Source organism: Neofelis nebulosa, chromosome 12 (genome assembly GCF_028018385.1).
Source record: "Neofelis nebulosa isolate mNeoNeb1 chromosome 12, mNeoNeb1.pri, whole genome shotgun sequence".
Classification (NCBI taxonomy): domain Eukaryota; kingdom Metazoa; phylum Chordata; class Mammalia; order Carnivora; family Felidae; genus Neofelis; species Neofelis nebulosa.
In genome coordinates, this window is record NC_080793.1 from 91269978 (window position 1) to 91292385 (window position 22408).

The 22408-nt window shown below is 46.1% G+C and overlaps 1 protein-coding gene and 1 long non-coding RNA gene across 13 annotated transcripts in view; one reads left to right on the top strand and one right to left on the bottom strand.

Annotated features, from left to right (window-relative positions):
* AUH (AU RNA binding methylglutaconyl-CoA hydratase) overlaps positions 1-22408 on the top strand; it is a 354609-nt gene that overhangs the window by 124932 nt on the left and 207269 nt on the right. The window lies entirely within an intron of this gene.
* LOC131490809 (uncharacterized) lies at positions 1308-17703 on the bottom strand. The gene is made up of 2 exons (XR_009251226.1): positions 17184-17703; positions 1308-2932 (listed from the first exon to the last, which is right to left on the bottom strand). It is a non-coding gene; the product is annotated as an uncharacterized LOC131490809 (long non-coding RNA).

Here is a 22408-nt window from a genome sequence, read left to right on the forward strand (position 1 = left end):
GGGGGGGGGGGGAAGGTAAATGTTTTATGTTTGTTTACAAAGGTACATGTTATTAAATTGTTAAAAAAAAAGAATTCTCATCATCCTGCTAATAAGTTCAGTCCCATGTAATTAATCTTTTCTTGAATCTAGTTTTTCCATTAGTTTTGGAAGTTCTTACCCAGTAGCTTTGTTATCTTAAAGTTTTCAGAATCCTGTTGTCCAGGTCCTTTCTGTGGATCTTTCTGAAGATGAAGCACGTTTGCAGGAACACTTTTGTGAGAGCATCTAAGGGCAAGTACTCTCTGTAAACGACAGAAACTTGCAATGCCCACTGTTAAAGGTCTGACCAGAGTTCATTTGATAAGGAAACGTAGTTATTTCTGTAATACAGTATTTTAAGATCATGTCTAGAGGCACCCGGGTGGCTCAGTTGGTTAAGCCTCCAATTTGAGCTCAGCTCATGTCATGATCTCATAGTTCATGAGTTCAAGCCCTGTGTTGGGCTCTGTGCTGACAGTGCGGAGCCTGCTTGTGATTCTCTTGCTCCCTGCCCCTCCCTGCTCACTTAGTCTCTCTAAACAAACAAACAAACAAACTTACAAAAAATAAGATCACGTCCAAAATATAGAATATTTTAAGATACATACAACAGAAAAAGGGCTCAGTATTCTTCTTTGAGGATGCGTCCCATGTAATTTAACATGAGCTTAATTAGATTAATATCTCCATTTTCATAAGGAGAGAGAGCAGATCTCTTGAGCTGTTTGGCCCTTTGGAGAATCCCAAAGCTAGTTCAAGGTCAAGAAGACTTGATTTAGAATTTGATTTATTTGTCAAAACTACCTAAAGGCTTTAAAATACTTGGTCAGATAGGATCGCAGGGGAAACAATACTTAGTCATGTATTTAACTGTAGTGACAGTTAAGGACTTTAGGGGCAAATCCAGGAAGTTAAGTCATTGTAAAAAATAAACCTTGGCTCTTTTAATTGAGAAGTCTCAGTAAGTCAAAGAGATGATGGTGACAACATGGAGTGTAGGAGATTATTTTGATAAAACACAGACTCTGCTTTCTAGGAAGATCGCTTTAAAGAAAACCCTTCAGAGTCCCTAGTCAGGAGCAGACCAATAATCTAAGAAAACTTTGTCCTGTTGACAGAAGAAAGCCAAGTGTAATTTTGTACCAGTGTAGTTTTGATAATAAAATTCATTTACTTTTTTGAATTTAATCATTAGGTCCATTTCAAACTTAGCCAGCTTGAGCTACAAATCTACCACTTTGTAATTTGTGTTCAGATTTGGGGCTTTTTTTCTCCCCCCCCCCCCCCCCCCCAATTCTGTAGTCTCCTCCCTTTAGGACACAATGACTTTCTTGTCCCTCAATAAAAAATAGATCTCCGTTTCTCACACCTTCTCTTACCAGAAACCCACATCCTACTTTTCCCTCTGTGATGTTTCAATGTTAGCCAGCCCCTTCGTGTTTTCCAGGATCCCGTCTGCAGGCTGCAAGTGAGGTTTGAGGTGGAGAGGATAGCTCCGGAATCTACCCGAGTTTGGCCAGTTCTTTCATTCGTTTTAATATGTAGTTACCCCTTTGCTCTTTTAAGGGGATTACTGGTAGCAGTTTATCCGAGAGTCCTTTGGAGTCTGTCAACTGGAGGAGCGGCCCATATGGGGGCTCTTCTTTAGGGGCAGAGATGTTGAAACGTTTGCACAGGCCGGTTGAGGACAGTCTGTTTTCCCACGGCCCTGGTTGATTACAGTAGAGATGCTGGACCCCCTGGGCCAGTGTTTCCATGATGGACCCCACCGTAGGAGGGATGAGGCAGGACCCAGGTATCACTTAGGCCTCTGGCCTTGGAGCTGTAAAGTTAACAGTTTAGTGGACTTGTGTTCATTATCTCGCATTTTTAAATATTCATTAGCCTTTTGCAAAGAGATTTTTAATAAGCTATTTGGGACTTTTGAAGGCTTTTTAACATTTCAGTATACCGGTAAAAAAATTAGGTGTCCCTTTCAGTTTGTCTAACCTGGGAACCCTTGCTCTCCAGGGCACTTCCGACGTGAGCGATCTTGTCTGATTAGAATGGTCCTCATGACGGCCGTGGTAATTCTGGGTTGTCGTTAGTGCTGGAAAGTGACTCGCTCAACTCTTTGGAACTTAAGGATTCCGTTCTTCTTCTTATTAATTAGTTCAGTTTCGTTATTTTTAGCTAAGCCAAACTAGTACCAAAAAGGGATGTACTGTGGGGAGGAAATGATGTGATGTTTTGCAGCTTACCTTGTTACTGTAGGTAACGAGACATTTTCACGAGGTGAACAGCTATTGTCAGTTGAACCTGTTCCACGTACAACTTACCCTGATTGAGTTTTAGGCTGGATGGGGAGTAACGTAACAGCATTTCAGTGTTGCACCCGTGTCTGCCGGTCCTTGTGGCTTTCTAGCCTCTGAGACTCGCCAGCGATAGCCTTTACGTACATGACGTAAGACACACGTGTGTCCCACAGTTACTCAGGATGTTACTGCAGCCCGGCCTAGGGGAGGCCCGGCGTGTACCTCCGATTCCTGTGGAGCCGTGGCCTGGGGAAGGGGCAGAACCAGAGACCCCAAAGTGGGGATTGCAGACGGATTCCAAACAAGTGGGGAGCGACAGCTGCCACTGGCTGTCCCCAGTATGGAATCCGGGGTGTTCTAGTCAGATGGTGAACTGTGGTCTGTATGAAGCACTGGTGGCTTCGGTTCCAGATGCAACTGCCTGGTATCTCAAGCTGACCTGCCCGGACTAGAGAGCCGATCAGATCGAGAGCTTGATGCCAAGAGAGCAGACCCGGACCCTCAGGGAAGACAGGAATGGTGGAGAATTCAAAAGGGTGCCCAGGTGCCATACCTGAGCTTCTTGTTGTTCTCAAAGCTGACGGAAGTCTCCTTCGATCCCACTGCTGCCACTGAATCTGTTAAACGACATTGAACCGGGTTAGTTGGGAGACACGGTCGGCTTTGCCAAACAGCTCGTGACTCAGCAGCCTCACATCCTGGCTGACGGGAGCTCTGAGGTGCTGTGCAAAATGGAAGCCTTTTGTAGGCAGAAGGGGGCGGGAAGAGGATTGTTCCCGGCAAGGTCCCTGGCCTTCCTTCCCGGGAAGGTGGGGGTCTGCCAGGCAGTTAGTTAGCCCACTGGTGCCGGCCGGGTGATTCCCATGGTCCGGTTCAACAAAGGTCATGTTGCTGGGAGCGGCCGAGAGTGCACGTGCGCTGGGGATTAAGTCTCGGTTTGCTCAAGCTGGGCTTAGCGCAGCTAACTCCATTTGAGCCTGTTGTTTTTCCCTTTGTTAACAGCTCCTGGGGTGATGTTATGTCCTTTCAGCCCTGTGACAGTATCTCACTCTCTGCTGGCATCTGTTCTGCCTGAGAAGTTGGCTCTAGTGTCATTTTTGGCTCTTTGAAGAAATCTGTTAGGGTTTTTCTTTTCTTGTGTGTTTCTTTGGTTTTGTTTGCCTGCTTCCTTTACATTTTATTTTCTTCCTCTCTGGCTTCTTGGATTACCATTTTATTTATTAAGGTATAGATTTAATTTTATTTATCTCGCTAATTCACTGGTACTCTTAATAGCAATATCCAGTGAGCACCTCTTCAAATGTTGTCTTTGTCTGTTCCTTCTTTCCTTTCATCTCAGAATCTGCTAAATTTATGCAAGACCGGATCGTTGTTTTTCCTCCTCTGTATGCTGGATTTGGGATAATTCTAATTTACTTATGCTGTGTTCAACCTGCTGCTGAGTATATCTCTGAAGTGTTTCATGTTAGTTACTGTGTTTTCCCTTTCTAGAAACTCTGTTTAGTTCATTTTAAAATCTCTAAATCACTTCTAGTTTTCTTTTTCCTGCAAATATATTTAAGTTTGTCATTCATTCACCTATGGTAGATGTATTTGTTCTAAAACCTGGACCTGATCGTTTTGTTTTTGGTCTTTGTGAGTCTTTTTTATCCTCTTTATTGTTTCTATTGGTTCTCGCTCTTGTCTTTTTCTTTTTGTGTCTGAGTATCTTTGTGTGCCGGTCATTCCTGGGAAAATTTACTTGTAGGCGCTCTGACGAGGGTTGAATGTGCCCTGCCCCGGAGAGGTTTGTATCTGTTCTGCTCTTGGCCTAAGGGCAGGGCTAGTTGGATTTCTCATCAGTTCTTCAGGGTCCGTGGGTGCCCAGGTTCTGTGATGCTGGGAGGCAGAACTACACAGTTGCAGTTCTGTGGCTGTAACTCCCCAGTTTTCCTCTTTCTTTTTAGCCCTCCTCTGGCTCTGTTTAGCACGAGGACAGCCTTTTATGCAGTGCTTTGTGGTTGTGAGGTTGGAGATCTGGTTTACCTTCCTAGAAGGGGCCTCTGTAGTCCTGCACGATGGGTGGGTCTCCTTTAGCCTCCCCACCTGGATCAGGCTCTAGCTCTTGACTCCTTGCCTCCAACCCTGTGGCCCTGGAACCTGGATCAAGAGCCAGGGTTCAGTACGTGTGACTTAGCCTGGGGCGTCCGTGACTGAGGGGCTCCTGTATTCTGCCTACTTAGGTGATTTCTGGTTTCATCCGTAAAATGGCCGTTCTTTCAGATCTCTAGTGCTTATTTTACATATATATGTATATAAATACACACACACACACACACACACACACACACATTTTTTTTCTTTAATCTTGAAACCCAGCATTCCTTTTGTTTGTTTTCAAAGGGAAAATTGTCTGATCCAAATATCTTATTTCAAAACTGTATTCAACTTATTAGACTTTTTTGCTTTTCATTAAACATAGAAATTTTAGGATTGAGATATTTACCATATTAGGTACTTTGTTATAAGTCACTTGTTTAGAAATTGTATCTGTGTTTTGACTGTTTTATTTAGTATACTTATTTGTCATTTAGCTTATTTGTAGATTTAAAAAATTTTTTTTTAATGTTTATTCATTTTTGAGAGAGAGACAGAGTGTGAGCGTGGGAGGGGCAGAGAGAGAGGAGGGAGACACAGAATCCGAAGCAGACTCCAGGCTCTGAGCTGTTAGCACAGAGCCTGACGCCAGGCTCGAACCCATGAACTGTGAGATCATGACCTGAGCCGAAGTCGGATGCTCAACTGACTGAGTCACCCAGGTGCCTGTGTATGTTTTTAATATGGAAACGTAGCTTTAGAGACTATTTTTGTTTGATATCTGGTCTCCGTTACTTTGTGGACAGATTATCTAGTACAAGTTACTTTGTCATTGCGGAGGTTTTCTCTCTGACCGAGGGCACAGTTAGCATTCATGCATGTTGCCCAAATATTTGAAAGTAAGATGGGGTGCAGGGTTCTTTAGATCAAACTTGTTATTTGTATTTTTCCCATCATCCGTATCAGGGTGGGGAAACTTTCTGTAAAGGACCGGTTGGTAAATTTGTCAGGCTGTGGGGGCCGTTAGTAGTTGGGGGGCCAACTCCTCATCTCCGTGGCTGCTGCGTGGGGCTGCCGTAGACCACACACCAGGGTGGGTGTGGCTGCATCCCGCCACAACAGTGTTTGAAGCAGGCAGCAGACGGGCCTCATCTGTGTCCTTACAGCGTCTGTCTGTTTCATGTACTGGATTCTGATACGAAGGATCAAAACTTCCCCTGCTCGTTGTGGATTTACTGTCTGTGTTCTCAGGACACGTTGCAGAAGATACCAGTACAGTTGTGTCTTTCTGTTTCTAGTCATTGTTCCCTATGAGGCATTTTGTCAGTGCTCCAGCTATCTGTTGCCACCATATTGCTGTTTAACAGTCCACTCCTAGAGTCAGTGGCTCTAAATCAACCACCATTTACTTAGATCTGGTGCATATGCAGGAGCAATTTAGGCTGGGCCCATCGAGCAGGTCTGGTCCTCCTGGGCGGCCCGCTCACCTATCTGGTGGCGGCCCATGTGGCTGGCCCAAGATGGACCCCTGGGATAACTACCATAACTCAGCCTTTCCCCTGCCCTTCCTCCTCCTGCAGGCTGGCTGGTCAGGGCCTGTTCTGAGTGTAGGTGGAGACCTGTAGGTGTTGGTGAAGCCCCTGCTGTTTGCACCACTGACTAATGCAGTTCACCTGACTGTCCTTGCCAGGGGCAGAGGCGGGGGCCCCAGTGCAGCCCTTGTACTCAGGGCCAGGGAGGATAGCAGCTGCAGTCTGGTCTTTTTCTTCTCAAAAAAAAAAAAAAAAAAAAAAAACAAACAAAAAAAACATATATATATATGTGTATATATATATATAATATATATATACACATATATACACACACACACACACACACACACACACCCCATTCTTGGTTTTAATCCAAAATTGATGTGTTACTTTGTTTTGAGGGAAACTTTTCAGAATTACTTGAGAAATATAACTTAAAATGTTATGTTAAAAATGAAAAATCGCCATCTATTCTATAGCACATTTTTTCCTTTCCCTAAAATGAAGGCTTTTTCGACCAGAAGTATCTCATGTGTCTTGTTACAATGACAAATCATTTACTACAACGAAAATAATAAAATGGGTAAAGTTAGTTTTTCTCAAATCAGCTTACTTAAATGAGAACGTGTGAGATTCCCAGTCGATGGCACAGTAGGATCCTTAGTTCACTTGCTCTCACAGACACAGCAAGGCTGCAGACAACATATAGAGCATCTCTCCTTGAGAAGGACCTGAACAGCTCTTCCAGGGACTGACATACAAAGAAAAGGCCACATCAAGGAGGGCAGGAGAGGCAGAGTTGAGGTCTGACTGGGACCCATGTCCAGCCCACAAGAAGGAAGGATACCACAGACCTGGAGAAAATACGTAGTGCATTTAGAATGTGTTTGAACCGAAGCCACATCAACTTAAAATAGACTGCTGTATACATAGGGTGTTACATGAATCTCACGTAACCAGAAACCAGAAACCTATGATAGCTACACAAAGAGAGAACAATCTAAACATAACAATAAAGAATGTCATCAAATCAGAAGAGAGCAAGAGAAGAAGAAAGGAACAGCGAATTATAAAAAACCAGAAAGCAGTGAACAAAATGGTCATAAGTATACCTAATCAATAATTATTTTAAATGTAAAGAGAATAAATAATACACAAGACAGAGGGCGATTGAATGGATAAAAAAGTAAGACCCATCATATGTTTCCTACCATACTCCCTTCAGACTCAAAGACAGACTGAAAGTGAGGGGTTGTAAAAAGATACTCCATGCAAATGGAAATGAAAAGAAAAGCTGGGGTAGTAATACCTATATCAGACAAAACATACTTTAAGACAAAAACTAACAAGAGACAGCATTACATAAAGATAAAGGAGTCAATCTAACAAAGTGGATATAACAATTGTAAATATCTCTATATCCAACATAGGACCACCTAAACACACAAAGCAAATGTTGTAGACATAAAGGGAGAAAATGACAGCAGTACAATAATAGTAAGAGTCTTTCATAGCCCACTTACATCAGTGGATCAGATTATCTAGACAGAAAATAAGGGAGGAATGGCTTGGAATAACACATTTTACCAGATGGATTTAATAGATATATACAGAACATCCTATCCAGAAGCAACAGAATATATAGTATTTTAGTGCACATGGAACATTCTGTAGGATAGATCACGTTAGGCCACAAAGCAAGTCTCGATAAATTAAAGACTGAAATCCTATCCAGCATCTTTTCAGGACACAGCAGTGTGAAACTAGAAATCAGTAACAGGGAAAGCGTGGAAAGAACACAAACACATAGAGGCTGAACAAACACATAGAAACTGAGCAACCAGTTGCTCAATGAGGAAATCAATGACATAAAAAAGGCCTTGATGAATGAACATGAAAACACGATGTTCCAAAATAGCAAGATGCAGTAAAAGCAGTTCTAAGAGGGAAGTGTATAGCGAGACAGGCCTGCCTTGATGAACAAGAAAAATCTCAAACTGATCTTACACCTGAAGGAGATGGAAAAAGAACAAAAAGCCCAGTGTTAGTAGAAGGGGGAGAGGAAAGTAATAAAGATGAGCGTGCAAAGAAAGAAATACAGACAAAAAATACAACAGAAAATATAAATGATACTAAAAGCTGGTTCTTTGCAAAGATAAGCAACATTGATAAACTTTTAGCTAGACTCATCAAGAAGAAATGAGAGAGAACTCAAATAAATCAGAAGCGAAAGAGGAGAAGTTTACAACTGACACCACAGAAACACAAAGGATCATAAGAGACAACTACCAACAATTATGACCCAACAGTTGGACAGCCTACAAGAAATGGGTAAATTCCTGGAAATCTGGAAATCTACAATCTTCCAAGACTGAATCAGAAAGAAATGGAAAATCAGAATAGATGAATTACTAGTAGTGAAATTGAATCAGTAATAAAAACTCCCAACAAACTAAAGTTTCGGGTTAGTTACCTTCACCATTGAATTCTTATAAATGGTCAAAGAACAGTTAACCTATTTTTCTCAAACTGTTCCAACAAATTGAAGGGGAAGGAACACTTCCAAATTCATTCTATGAGGCCAACATTACCTTGATACCAAAACCAAACACACCATTAAAAAAAAAAAATTATAGGCCAATATCTCTGATGATAGCAAACCAAATTCAATATAGTCAGAGGACCATATGCCACTATCAAGTGGAATTTATCCCAGAGATATAAGGATGGTTTAATGTAGGCAAACTAATCAGCATGATATACCCCATTAACAAAATGAAGGCCACAAACCATCTGATCACCTCCATAAATGCAAAAAAGCATTTGACAAAGTCAGTGTCCATTTATGCTAAAAACGCAGCAAACTGGATATAAAGGAATGATACCTCAATATATTAAAGGGCTATATGTGAACAAACCCACAGCTACACATATTCAATGTTTAAAAGCTGAAAACTTTTTCTCTAAGATTAGCAACTAGACAAGAATGCCTACTCTTGCCACTTTTATTCAATGCAGTACTAGAGATACGAGCCACAGCAATTAGACAAGAAAAATAAAAGGCATCCAAATTAGTAAGGAAGAGGTCAAACTGTCACTGTTTCCAAGTGACATGATATATATATATATACACATATATCTATCTATCTATCTATATATAATATATATAGAAAACCCTGAAGACTCCACCAAGATACTATTACAAGTAATAAATGTATGTTGCAGCATACAAAACTAATATATATCCAGAAATCTGTTGCAAATATATACACTAATAATAAACCAGTATAAAGAAAAATCAAGAGTCCCATTTACAATAGCATCAAAAAAGAATAAAATACCTAGGAATAAATTTATCCAAGAAGGTGAAAGACCTATACTCTGAAAACTCGAAGACATTGATGAAAAAAATAGAAAATGACACAGATAAATGGAAAAACATACCATGTTTGTGGATTGGGAGAATTAGTACTGTTAGATGCCCATACACCCAATACAATCTATAGATTTAATGCAATTCCTATTGCAGTAACAACAGCATTTTTCACAGAACTAGAACAAATGTCCTGAAATTTGTATAAAACTGGAAAAGACCCTAGATAGCCTAAGGAATTTTGAGAAAGAACAAAGCTGAAGACCTCACACCTACTGATTTCATGATATACTACAAAGCTACACTAATCGAGAACCAAATGGTACCAGCGCAAAAACAGACACATAGATCAGTGGGACTTAATAGAGACACCAGAGCAAAGCCACACTTTTGTAGTCAATTAATCTATGACAAAGGGGATAGTTAATCAGTGACAATATACAATAGAGAAATGACAGTCTCTTCAACCAAAGGTGTGGAGAAAACTGGATAGTTACATGTAAATGAATGAACCTGAACCACTTTTTTTTTTTTTACCCCATACAGAAAAATAACCTAAATGTTAAGATCTCTGAAACTCCTAAAAGGAAACGTGGGCTCTAACATCTTGGATATCAGTCTTTGCAATGTTTCTGGATCTGTCTCCTTGGATAAACTATTGGGACTGTGTCAAAACAAAACGCTTTTGCACAGTAAAGGAAACCATCAACAAAATGAAAAGGCAGCCAATTTACTGAATGGTACAATATATTTGCAAATGATATATTCCCTAAGGGGTTAATAACCAAAATATATAAACTCATACAACTCAACACCAAAGCAACAATATAATTAAAAAATGGGCAGCAGACCTCAGTTGACATTTTTCTAAAGTAGACCAACAGATAGCCAATCTATACGTGAAAATGTGCTCAACATCACTCATCATCAGGGAAATGCAGATCAGAACCACAATGAGATACACCTCACATGTGTCACCATGGGTAGTGTCAAAAAGAAAAGGGAACCTTCCTGCACTGTTAATGGGAATGTCGATTGGTAGAGCCAGTGTGGAAAACAGTATGGAGGTTCCTTTAAAAATTAAAAATACTGTATGATCCAATAATCCCACTCGTGGGCATTCAAAGAAAATGAAAACACCAATTTAGAAAGGTATCTGCACTCCCGTGTTTGTTGCAGCATTATTTACAATAGCTGAGATATGGAAGCAACTCGAGTGTCCATCAGTAGATGAATGGATAAAGTTCACTGATAGATGAATGGATAAACGTTGGCTATTAGCCATAAAAAGGAATGAGATCTTGTTATTTGTGGCAGCACAGATGGACCTAGAGGGTATTATGCTAAGTAGTCAGAGTTAGAGAAAGACATCTGCCTTTTACTTAGATGTTGAATCTAAGGCACAAGACGAATGAACAAACAAAACAGAAACAGACTCACGAATAGAACAAATGAGTGGTTCTCAGCGGTGGGAAGTGGGAGAAGGGATGAAGTCAGTGAAGGGGATGCAGATGTATAAACGTCCAGCTATAAAATAAGTAGGTCATGGGGTGTTACGTACAGTACAGAGAAAACCATCAATAATGTTATAATAATTACGTATGGTAATGGATGGTCACTAGACCTATCGTGATCGCTTCATCGCGTGTGTAAACGTTAAGTCATGATGTTGCGTGCTTGAAAGTGACATAACATTGTATGTCTCCGACTTCAATGAAGAAAACATAATAAAAGGGGGGGAATGTGTGATGTTGCCGTCAGTAGACAGGCAAACACTATTTCTGAAATGCTGATTTGTGCCGTTGTACTTTAAGTGTTTGCCGGGTGCCCTGTAAAGAGCCAGTGTGTCAGTGAAATGAAAGGACTCACCAGCAGAAAAAGTAGACCCTGTAAGCAGGAGGGGTCCACAATACCGAGAGAATAAAAACAATACGGCGATCCAACGTCTCCGATCCTGGAGGAAATAGAGGGATTCCTTTCAAATGAGGAGTGTGGCCTTGTTCTGAGACCAGCGTTGTGGGCAGATGGGGAAGGGGGTGCGGGAAGTAGACAGGACCCGTGCGGATGGAGAAGCTGTGAATTGTAGTGTTGCTGAGTGCCTACTTGAGGGCTGGAGAGGAGAGCCGCCTTGTAGACACCGGGTACAGTGGCCGTGCCACCAGGGTCGAGCGGTCAGGGTTGCAGGAGAGTTCAGTACTCCCCAGGGCTTCCTGGGCCAGGGTTGTGCCCTGGCCCTGGGGGCTGAGCTCCGGGCGGCCTCATTCTCCAGACCTCGAGATTTCCTGCAGCCACGTGCCGCAATGCAGATGCGGCATCAGGGCGCGCAAGAGGGTCGCATGCAGAGAACGACTAAGGGAACGGCAAGGTTAAGTAGAAGGTTGGAGATCACCGGCCCCCGCCCGGACGTGGCTGAAGACCTCCAGCGGCAGGAAGACCAGACTGCGGAGGATGAGGAGGCTGAAGGACTGGGTGGGGGTGGGGGGACGGACGGGAGGAGCCAGGGAGATGGGTGAACCCAGCCGGAGTGGGGCTGGCGCATCCTTCAGGTGAGAATTCAGGGAGGCGGTTGCTGGCGTGGACGGAGAGGGGCCCAGCCTCTTCCCAGCCTTCGGGTTTGCCCCCCTCCCGAGGCTTTTGGTGCTCAGCCCTGGCGGCTTGTGTTCCTTGAGGAACAGCCATCTGCCCCGTGTTTGCTTAGCCTCGAACTTACCCAGGTGCGTGTCGTACCTTCTTTTGCCAGCATTTTGCCTTCAGCATGATGCCTTCCGCCTTGCTCCTTTCATGCTGTGCCATTGCTGACTCCTGTGTGAGTGCTGGAGTAGTGTTATTTTGGTCCTTAGCGCTTTTCTTAGCTGCAGGGCTCCTTTACGTTCTGGTCTCCTGATTTATCTTCGCCCCTTTGAGTCTCACGTATTGATTTCACGTCTTGTCTAAATTATGGGAACTTTCCCATTAGTTCTTGCACTGGGCTTCCTTCCTCGAAGAGTGGTGTCTCAGGCACGCCCCGTGCTTTTGCTGTCCTCCGCGGGTGGCTTGTGTGGTTTGCCTGGAGGAGCGAGGAGGCTGGCGGGTTTCTGTAGCGTTACCATGCCGGGTCTCTTTCACCGCCCAGGAGCCTCTGTTGGGATTGTTGCGCTGCACAGGGAGGGACGGTTGTGTTGAGGGCTGAGTATTGCCTGTGCTCCTGTCATCCGAGAGCACGGGAGGAGGGAGCAGGGGTGGCAGGATTCACCCCCCAGGGGCTGGAGGTGGTCCGCTTGCGGCTGTGTAGAAGGCCTTCCCCAGGCTCCCCTCCCCCCTTATCAGGGCCAAACCTGTTTCCGTTTTATCACTTGTTCCCCACCCAGGGACAGAGGGCAGGGCTCTGCTCATGCCCCACCCCCCGCCCCCCACGGTGTCCCACCTGCGGCCCCTGTATCACTGTTGGCAGCTTGAGATACAAAGGATGGGCGGGGCACCTGGGTGGCTCCCTTGATTGAGCCTCCAACTTCAGCTCAGGTCATGATCTTGTGGTTTGTGAGTTCGAGCCCTGCATCGGGCTCTCTGCTGACAGCTCAGAGCCTGGAGCCTGCTTTGGATTCTGTCTCCCTCTCTCTCTGCGCCTCACCGGCTTATGCTCCGTTTCTCTCTCTCTCAGAAATAAATAAACATTAAAAAATAAAGGATGGGCACATTCCATGGTGTGCGCGTGTGTGTGCCGGGAGGGCAGGGCTGGGGAGCCTTAGAATGAGGGGGGCAGGGGGAGCGGCCAGCTGGGATCGCGTGCTGGCCCCGTGTCTGCTGACCCTGACTTGGGGCCTGTTTCCCCGTCTGCATGAAGGGGGCCGAGGGTCCTGCTTCCTAAGGGGTGAGAAGGACTCGATGTGCTAATACCTGTAAGTGACACGGAACCAGGTTGCTGCTCTTCAGGGCCTATGTTTGCTCCCTGTAGGGATTCTGTAAACCGCTCCCTTGGGCACTTCTCCCACTCACTTATCCTGACCCCTCTGATCTTGTTTCCTTTATGTTCACATTTGCCTTTTTTTCATGGAATTCTTGTGGATCTTTGAAGGTAATTACTGGTTAGGTAATCAGGATCATTTCTGCCTTCTGCCTCCAGATTGCCTCTCTCCTCAGACGCAAGCCAGAGTGGCATCTCACTGCTCTGTGGGACAGGCAGCTGAGAAGAGCGGCCTGGCTCTCAAAAAGTTTCTGCTTTCTAATTTGTCACGGGGCTGCCTTCACACTCCTGTGCTCGTGCGGAAGAGGGGCTGTGACAGCTCCGAGGCCATCGCGCCCATGCACCACTGCGGGCTGCGTGGCCCACAGGTGACGTGTGTCGTGTGCGTCCCCTGGCCTGCTGCGCCGTGATCACGCCGTAAGGTGGTGGTGCTGCTTCTGCCTCAGTGCTGTTCTCCCCTCGCGTTTTCTGCCCCCTCACTGAGCTTTCCGCTAACTTTTCTTGCGTTTTAAAGAAAGAGTCTAGGAGTTAGCCGTGAGCTAGCCAAGTATCTGTCCTAGAAAATTCTGCTGTATGTATTTGAAATGTGTTATCAATGCATATGATGTTTCCAGTGTTTAAAGAGTTTTCCATTTAAATTACTGACGAAATGGCCTAATTTTAATGTTTGCATCTCCGACTTAATTTTGCCAAGGAACATCTTTGTCAATCCATTGTTGACATAAGCCATATTTCACACGATTGTAAAAGAACTTTGTTCTCTCTAGGAGGGCAGTAATTAACTGCTGTCGTGTCTGAAAGTGCCGTCTGCGTGTTCTACCGGAAGGGGGAGAGGACAGGCTTGCCCCTCCGGAGCCTCCCGTGTGCGGTGTGTAATGAGCAGGACTCCGGGAGAGGGTGAGGGGAGCCGCTAGCCCAATTCTCTGGGGACTTCACCTACGTCCTCGGCAGCGTACCCGGGAAGCCAGCTGTGAGGCTTGGGGAGAAAAGGAAAGAGCATCGGCATTTAGCCAAGTTAATTTCACATACATTTTACATCCATCTGAGCCTCAGTGTAGTTTAAAGTACGAACCTGTAAAAAATATATAAAACCCTCTGGATTAAACCTGCACCTGACGTTTCTGTGCATTTGTGAGCAAGCCAGCGACCAGGAGCGTCGCGCATAACCAGGAAGTCTGTGGGTGTGGCGTTGGGGTGTTACCCCAACATTTTATTGTGATGGTTTTGTCATTTTAATTGGTATTCTGTTAATAGGATACAACGAACGTTGGGAAAATACATAACAGATAATTGTTATGAATTAGCCCAGCCGAACACGGCAACATCAGAGCTGTGGGCGAATGCACGTGAGCTGCTATGATGTGCTGTGGGTAGTTGTTGCTGGTGGAGGAAGGGGTTGTGGTCACTGGGTAGGGGGTTTGTTTTATTTTGTTTCGGGTGTAGGGAGAAGGTTGCTTGTTTCTGACAGGATTTCTGTCTCGCAGCAGGAGTTTAGAGTTACGAGAACCTGAACCGGGTATTGGATACATCTTAAAAAAAAATGTGTTTCCAGTAAGTCAGAGTTGCTTCATCCTCCTTGGATATGCGCTCAAGAATGGCTCATTCCCCTTTGTTAATAGGAAACAGTTGTCAACTGGTTCCCTAAGTAACAAAATCTTCCTGTACCGTCATTTCACGGACCGCTTGGCTGTTCTCCCGATAAGGAGTAATAATGCTAATTAGTTATCTTTATGGTTTCAGCCACTGTGAAACACCATGTCTGTTTTATTTTGCTGTTGGTTTTCTGTTCAAAATGGAAAAAGAAGAAGCTGTTCCTCCCAGGGGACCTCAAAGTGCAGGGGTGAAGGGCTGGCCGCGCCGGCCCAGCACCCTCCTCGCTGGATGTGTGCCGATGCTCACCCCCACCGGTCCCGGGTGTCTGGCCTCTTCCTGCCGGGAGAGCCCTGAGGCCCGCAGGGTCAGGTGGCGGCGGGCCCGCGTCGGCCGCACAAGGGGAGGGGGTGGTACCTAGGTGGAAGGAGGGCCCGAGCCTTCGGTCCGGGGACCTTGACGGAAATCCGTTTCCCCGGGGCAGCACGGTGCAGTGGGAACTGTCCGCCGTGCACTCTTGTTCTGACGCTCCCTGCCATCGGTCACGGCCTGGTACCAGCATCTGGTCTTTCCTTCCTTCCGGTCATCCAGGTGCATTCCTGCGCTAACTCCCTCCAAGATTTTGCCCTGCCACAGTTAGCTCTTCGAGGAGCCATGCCTCTTCTGTCTCGGAGAGGGGGCGGCTTGCTGTCGGGAGAAGCAGGTGGGCCGCAGGACCAGACTCCCCTCGTTCACCCACTGCTCTGCCTAGTGGGCATGAGTTACCCTTCTGAGCCTTTGGTCCTCCCATTTGTCAGATGAGGACTGATGATCGTTGGGGCCTCGGGATTCTTGCGAAAGTAAGTAATGATGTGTCAAATTACGCAGTGCCTGATGTGTTCTCACTAAATGTGGTTATTTATTCCATCAATCATGGTTCTGCTGTGCCGGAATCCTTAAATTTTTACCACGTGACCTGCTTTTGATGAGGGAAAACAAAGTATTCGGATCTTTGTGCCCACTCCATTATTTAGTCATTTTGTCAAATATTTGTGTATGTTGTTTCATTTATCAATGAGAGTTTACAGGGTCCTTATCCAGAGAGAAAACGTGTGCACGTTGAGGATTCTTGTGTCCTCAGCCCTTTCTGAGACCCTCATCTAATGAAGTGGTCAAGGTGCAGTTTGTACGAAACACCAGAGTGTCCTCTCTTTTTGTTGATACAGTTAAATTAACACTTTTTAGAAAGGCTAGAAGCACCGGTGATGTGTGGGTGTCACTCGCTCCACTTCTGACCGTAGTTGGCAAAGACTGTTTTTCACGGGATGAGCTTTCCAGAAGGAACGTCTTCCATATTGTACTCTCTCCACTTTTTGCCCCCTTTGTTATTTTTTAAAGATAATGGTTAACATGTTCTGTTCATCTCTTCCTTGAGTTTGAAAGACTGGAGGATGATTTTAGAGTTTTGGAAAATGCTGAGTGAATGTGCTCTGGAAAAATGCGCCTGTTGCTCATGGGCAGATGGGCAGAAGAAGAGATGGCTTTTACATCACGGGCTGTGCACTCGAGCCTCGTGCCTGTGCTTGGCAGCCTCTAAGTGCCCACTCCACGTGGGGCCCCTTCCCTCGTGAGGCCTGGGCGTATCGATGGCCCAAAGAATGTGGCAGAAGGCATGGGAAATCGCCTCCCAGGTCCGTCTTGTGTCTGCTCTCTGGAGTTGTCACCCTGGGGGAGCCACTTGCCAGGCTGAGAGGAAGCCCCACGGAGTGGCCGCTGGGGAGCGGGACCCACGGGCCAACAGTGGCTCGAGCGAGCCTAGACCCCGTGGAGTGGCTCCTGGGAGGCGGTACCCACAGGCCAGCAGTGGCTCGAGTGAGCCTAGACACCCGGGGCCGTTGCTTCCACGTGATCACGTGACGATGCCTGGATTCCTGACCCACAGAAACTGCACACGACTAAATGCTTGCTGTTCTAAGCCACTGAGTTCTCCGGTAACTTGGAACATGCATTTAACTTTTAACCGTAGTTCGTACGGAATTGGTGGCGGTAATGAAACCGTCTCTCCTAAAGCACAGACCGCGTGGTTTATGCTTTGCCACATTTGCCATTCTTTTGCCTTCAGGAATATTATCACGTAACTGTTTTCCATGTTTAGGAGGTTTGTTTTAAAGCATAATATGGTAAATACAACTCAAAAAGAGGTGGAATTTAGTGGTATCTTATTTCAGTAATCACATGGCTCACCGCAGGGGGTGAACATGACACGTTGTATTTTTAGCAAATATCGCTACGTTAAAGAAAACCAGGAGTTTTCATTAGGGTGGCCATGTCTGTACTTACATGCGTGTGTATTCTCACTTGACGCCATAATTACATACCTGTGAGTGGTCTCAGAAAGGAAAGGATACGCAGCCCAGCTGTAATCCTTGCGATGTACTTGCACTCACATGACTTGAACCGACTGTATTTATCTTATATAATATATCGTCTGTATAATTAGCCGGGGATTGAAGCAGAGAAGACGTAACCTTGTACAACGGTTGCAGCGTCCTATGACGGATAGCTCAGAATATTCACCGTAGGGAGACTTCTGTTCCCGCAAGAGTAGTTAATTTGATACATGTCTGGACGTCAGCGTACGGAAGAGTCCGCTGGCTCGCTTCTTTCCGCGGCCTTTGTTTTCTCTGAGCAGTCCCTGGGTTTAACTTCAGGCGGACCTGTGGTGTTTCCGTCCGGTTTGCCGACACCCACTTTTCTTGCAGGTGGGAGGATCGTGTAGTCTCCGGCCGTCTCCCTTCTCACTACCGAGACCGTCGCTGGGCGTGGGCTGCCTCGTTTGTCCCTTTGTGCGAAGCCCTGGCCTCCCGCCCGACGGGCGAGCCGTGGCGGGGGGTGGGGGTGGGGGGGGGGTGCAGGAGTCGTGCCGACCGGGTGCCCGTGCCGCGGCCGCACTGCTGCCGAAGGCGCCGTGCCCGTGCAAGTGAGCCGCAGATCCTATCACGGTCTCTTGGGTTTTGCTACTGAAACAAGCGTCGCGACCGAAGAGGGGCTCCCGGGAGGCCGAAGGGACAGGGGAGCCTGACCCGCGCGGTCCAGGGCCGTGGCTGCGGACCGCGGGTGCCGTTGCAAGTTGGACGAGACGGACGGCGCCTCGAGCCTCGGCCGCGCCCGTCACGTCACGTCACGTCACGTCTGGAGTGCGGCGGCGCGCTGGGTGGCGGGCGACTCCCGTCTGGGACAGCCCCGACACACGCCGCCTCCGCCGGCGCGGGCGGCGCTGTCGGGCAGCGCGGCTGTTGGCGGGCTTGCCCGAAGTCCCGCCCGAGCGGGGGAGCCCGGCCGTTCCCTTCTTTCTTCCGTCGCTCCGCGCGGGACTCGGCTGGCGGCCACCTCCTCGCTCTGGCCGGAGCCGCTTGCCGGCCGCTCGTCCGCGCCGCGTTCGGGGACGCCCCTCGGAGCCGCCCCTGCCTCAGGCCGAGCGAGCGCCCGGGCTCAGAGCCCCCGCGGCTGCCGCGAGGAGCGGAGGGGCCCGCGGCGGCCCGACGTGGGCCGATGCCCCCCGTGGCCGCCTTCAGGTGGTTTCGCAAAGTAAGCTCTTGCGTTTCGTCCGCTGTAGCACGACACGGTCTTTAAAAGTTAAAAGAACTCGTGCTTCAAATATTGGTTGGAAAAATTGCACGTAAACACTGAAAAGAAACGTAATTTTCTTAAAAAAAATTTTTTTTTGAATGTTTTTATTTATTTTTGAAGGAGAGAGCGAGAGACAGAGCATGAGCGGGGTTGGAACAGAGAAACAGGGAGACACAGAATCCGAAGCAGGCTCCAGACTCTGAGCTGTCCGCACAGGGCCCGACGCGGGACTCGAACTCACCGACCGTGAGATCGTGACCTGAGCCGAAGTCGGACGCTCAACCGACTGAGCCACCCCGGGCGCCCCTGTAATTTTTTTCTTCATGAAAAAAACCTTTGCATCTCTGTGTCTCTAACAGTGATGGACCTAATTTTCAGGAAAGCTTTCTAGAATGCATATTAATGAAAGCTTTATCACAAAGGTTTTAATTTGTTGCCAGTCAGCTTAATTGGCTCTGGAAAACTATTTTTGATATCCAGCCTTTCTTCCCTGACCCAGTTCTTAAAAGTTTTAAGCTTTGGGGTTCCTGGGTGGATCAGTTGGTTAAACATCTGACTTCAGCTCAGGTCCTGATCTTACGGTCCGTGGGTTCGAGCCCCACGTCGGGCTCTGTGCTGACAGCTCAGACCCCACTTCAGATCCTCTGTCTCCCTCTCTCTCTGCCCTTTGCACGTGCTTTCTCTCTCTCTCTCTCTCTTTCAATAATAAACATTAAAGAAAAGTTTTTAACTTTTGCTAAATGCTCCTTTAGGAAAAACCACATACACCCCAAACTGATGTATTTCTGTTCGTTTTTGCTCGGCTTTCCCTGCTTAGGGTTTTCTTCTCACTTACCCCTTACTTCTTCCAGTGTGTGTGTGTGTGTGTGTGTGTGTGTGTGTTTTCTCTCACTACTTTACAACATGCTAAAAATCCTCAGAGAACAGGGGCGCCTGGGTGGCTCAGTCGGTTGAGTGTCCACCTTCGGTTCAGGTCATGACTTCGCAGTTCGTGAGTTTGAACCCCTTGTAGGGCTCTGTGCTGACAGCTCAGAGCCTGGAGCCTGCTTCGGATTCTGTGTCTCCCTCTCTCTGCCCCTTCCCCACTCATGCTCGGTCTCTCTCTGTCTCTCAAAACTGAATAAACGTTAAAAAAAAATTAAAATCCTCAGAGAACAGAAGGTTTTACCACACTGCAAATGTTGGTCACCAATTGAAGGATAAATATTTTTATGGTTTTTGTATGATTGTGACATGGTCCATCATGAGACCAGTAAACACACCATGTTTGTTCACATAGTGCGTTCCTCTTTGACCTTGATGTTTCATTATGAAAGCAGGAGGAAGTCAGTTTTGTAAACATCTAGCCAAGATCTAGCAAGAAAGCTCTTCTTGCCTAAAGCCCTCTGACAGAGTTGCAACAGGAATTATAATCCAAAACTAACATTCTCCTGCAATGTGTCTTGTACAGTTCAAGGAAAAAGTAACCTTAATTGGCTATTTCTGAGAGGGGGTTTAGACATAATTCAAAAGTGGTATTTACTTGTAGAATTCTGAGATCTCTTCTCATTATAGCAATAAATGCCCTTAATGTGGTATCTACATAACTCTTGAGAACAAAAAAACCTTAAGAAACAAAAACAGAAAAACTTGACATTTTCTACCTCGTAAATAGTACTAAACTATAATTTATAATCCGCAAACTGTGGCTGTTCTTCATGTATTACATTATGCTTGGTGGTGAAATGCCACATAAAGGTTGCTTTAAACTCTTTAAATTATGTAAATATAACAAAAGGAAGGTAGCATCTGTGTCTGGTTTATTTTCGACTTTGAGTTTGGGACTGTGGTCTGGGAGGAGAAGGATCGCACCTCCAGATTGCGGCCAGCGGCTCCCCATGGCACTGGAGGTCAGCACGAACACAGGGGAGCGGGGCGAAAATTTTCGCCTCTTGCCCTTGTTGGCGAAAACACACTTGCTGTGTTTAAGCCATCGCTAATCTAGAGGTTGCTCCTTTAAAGTAAATTTAAGTGGTATTACCCCAGAAGAGATTACATAGGGGAAAAAAATTCTTGACACCTTCTTAAAATAATAGAGTAATGATGGAATATAACATTTCCAATATATTTTCAATCCAAATAATAGGTAAACATGAAAACATTTTGTTATGTGATTAACACACTTTTACCACTTGAGGTAGCAACTGCTAAGTGCACACCTGTTTTCATTTTGCCTTAGTAGTAAGAGCCCCGGGTTTCCTTCACATGCTAAGGCAAAACCCTGAGCAAGAAGGTGACCTTTCACGCCCCTGCAACTACGTGTGCCCAAGTTCTGGCCAGTGACGTGGAGGCACAGTTGTTGGCTGGGACTTCATCAGTGGCTCTGAAAACTCAGCACTCTCTTGCCCTTCCTTCTGCCTGGTTTGCAGTTGTGATGACAAGGCTGGTGCAGCCTTCTTGGACCATGAGGTAACACGGAGGACAGAATGCATAGGGGGAGGGCAACAAAGGAGGAACAGTAGGGACCTGGGTTCTGACTTCTTAGGGCAGCCATCTGTGGTCTTGATGCAGCCCTGAGAAAACTGCCCCAGACTTTGTGATTGACTTCTAAGGTTTCAAGGACGTGTAATAAAATTGTAGGTCTTGTGAAAGAGGCTGGATTGAACAGAGTGGACCGGGAAAAAGTTGAGGTAGCATCACATGGCAGAGTCCTCACGGCCAGAGGATTTGCTCCCCATGTTCACATTAGCACCCGTCCTTCACACTCATGATTCGTTGGAAGAACGGAGTCTGGAAACTCAACACAGAATCACTAAGAGAATATATAGAACATGCTTCGAAAGCATGGTTGTTGTTAAGAGTGCTAGATCACGATGTGAGCGGAAGCGTCAGATTTTCCAGCGCAGCCCCAGAGGGCTGTGGGCCAAGTGGTCGATGTGGGGCCTGGGGAGGAGAGCTACAGGATGATCCTGGAACATTCCGTGGTCCTGGGCAACAAGAAGTCACCAAAGACTGTTACGGTCACATCAGAAGGACGCTAGAGCCAATCTCATTAAGTTCCACCAGCCAAGGATGGGGTGGTCGACCGTCTATAAAGATAAGAACTGCACTGATTCTGATGCATCAGACAGGTTAAAATCTGTAAAATTATGATGGTTCTCGAAGATTAAAAACTTAACTCGTCACCTCTGGAGGATGCTAGGGAACCACCTTGTTATTTTGAAAATCAGTAAGTAAAGGAAAAGACTCAACCAGCTAAAAACTTCAGCCACACATTCATTTTTGTCCCGTTGATAGATTACAAGCAAAAGCAGCAAGACAAGACAGACTCCATTTTGAGTGTTTTCATCCTGTTATTTTTGTCTGTGGCTTCAGATGTGGCTCACAGCTGCCTGCTTCCAGGATACGAGTGCCGGGAGCAAATTATGTTCGGATGTAAACAAATCCTGGGTGCTTGCGGTTCCCGCTCTGTTGCTGACCTCCCCGCTTCGTCAGGTGGGGCAGTGGCTCCCCGCTCTACCCCCCCCCCCACTGCCTGCCCCCCTGCTCACCGCTGGACTTACCAGTGACTTTACTAGAAGCTGTATCGTTCTGTGTTTGTTTATTTTCATCCTATGCTTAATGTCATGAAGGAGGAAGTGTAATTCATAGGTGACGGATTAGTTTTCTGCATATACACTCCCCCAGTGAATTCATTTTGTGTTAAATAATTAGGTAATTGGTGTGGTGCTGCGCTGAGCTTTGACTCCCCTGACGAGCACAAGTGTTTTGTCTAATTGTATTATGTCAAATAGCTGTCCGTAAACGGAAGTACTTCTGAGCTGGCGTAGAATGTTGACATAAAAATACTCTCTATTTAGAGTGACTATCCCTGAGATACTTTTGGATATCTGAGATCCCTCACTGATCATGTGTAGCGTTTTGTGTCATAATGCCCCATGGTTTAGTAACCTCCACGTGCACGGCTCTTTGCTCAAAGCTGTTCATATTAACT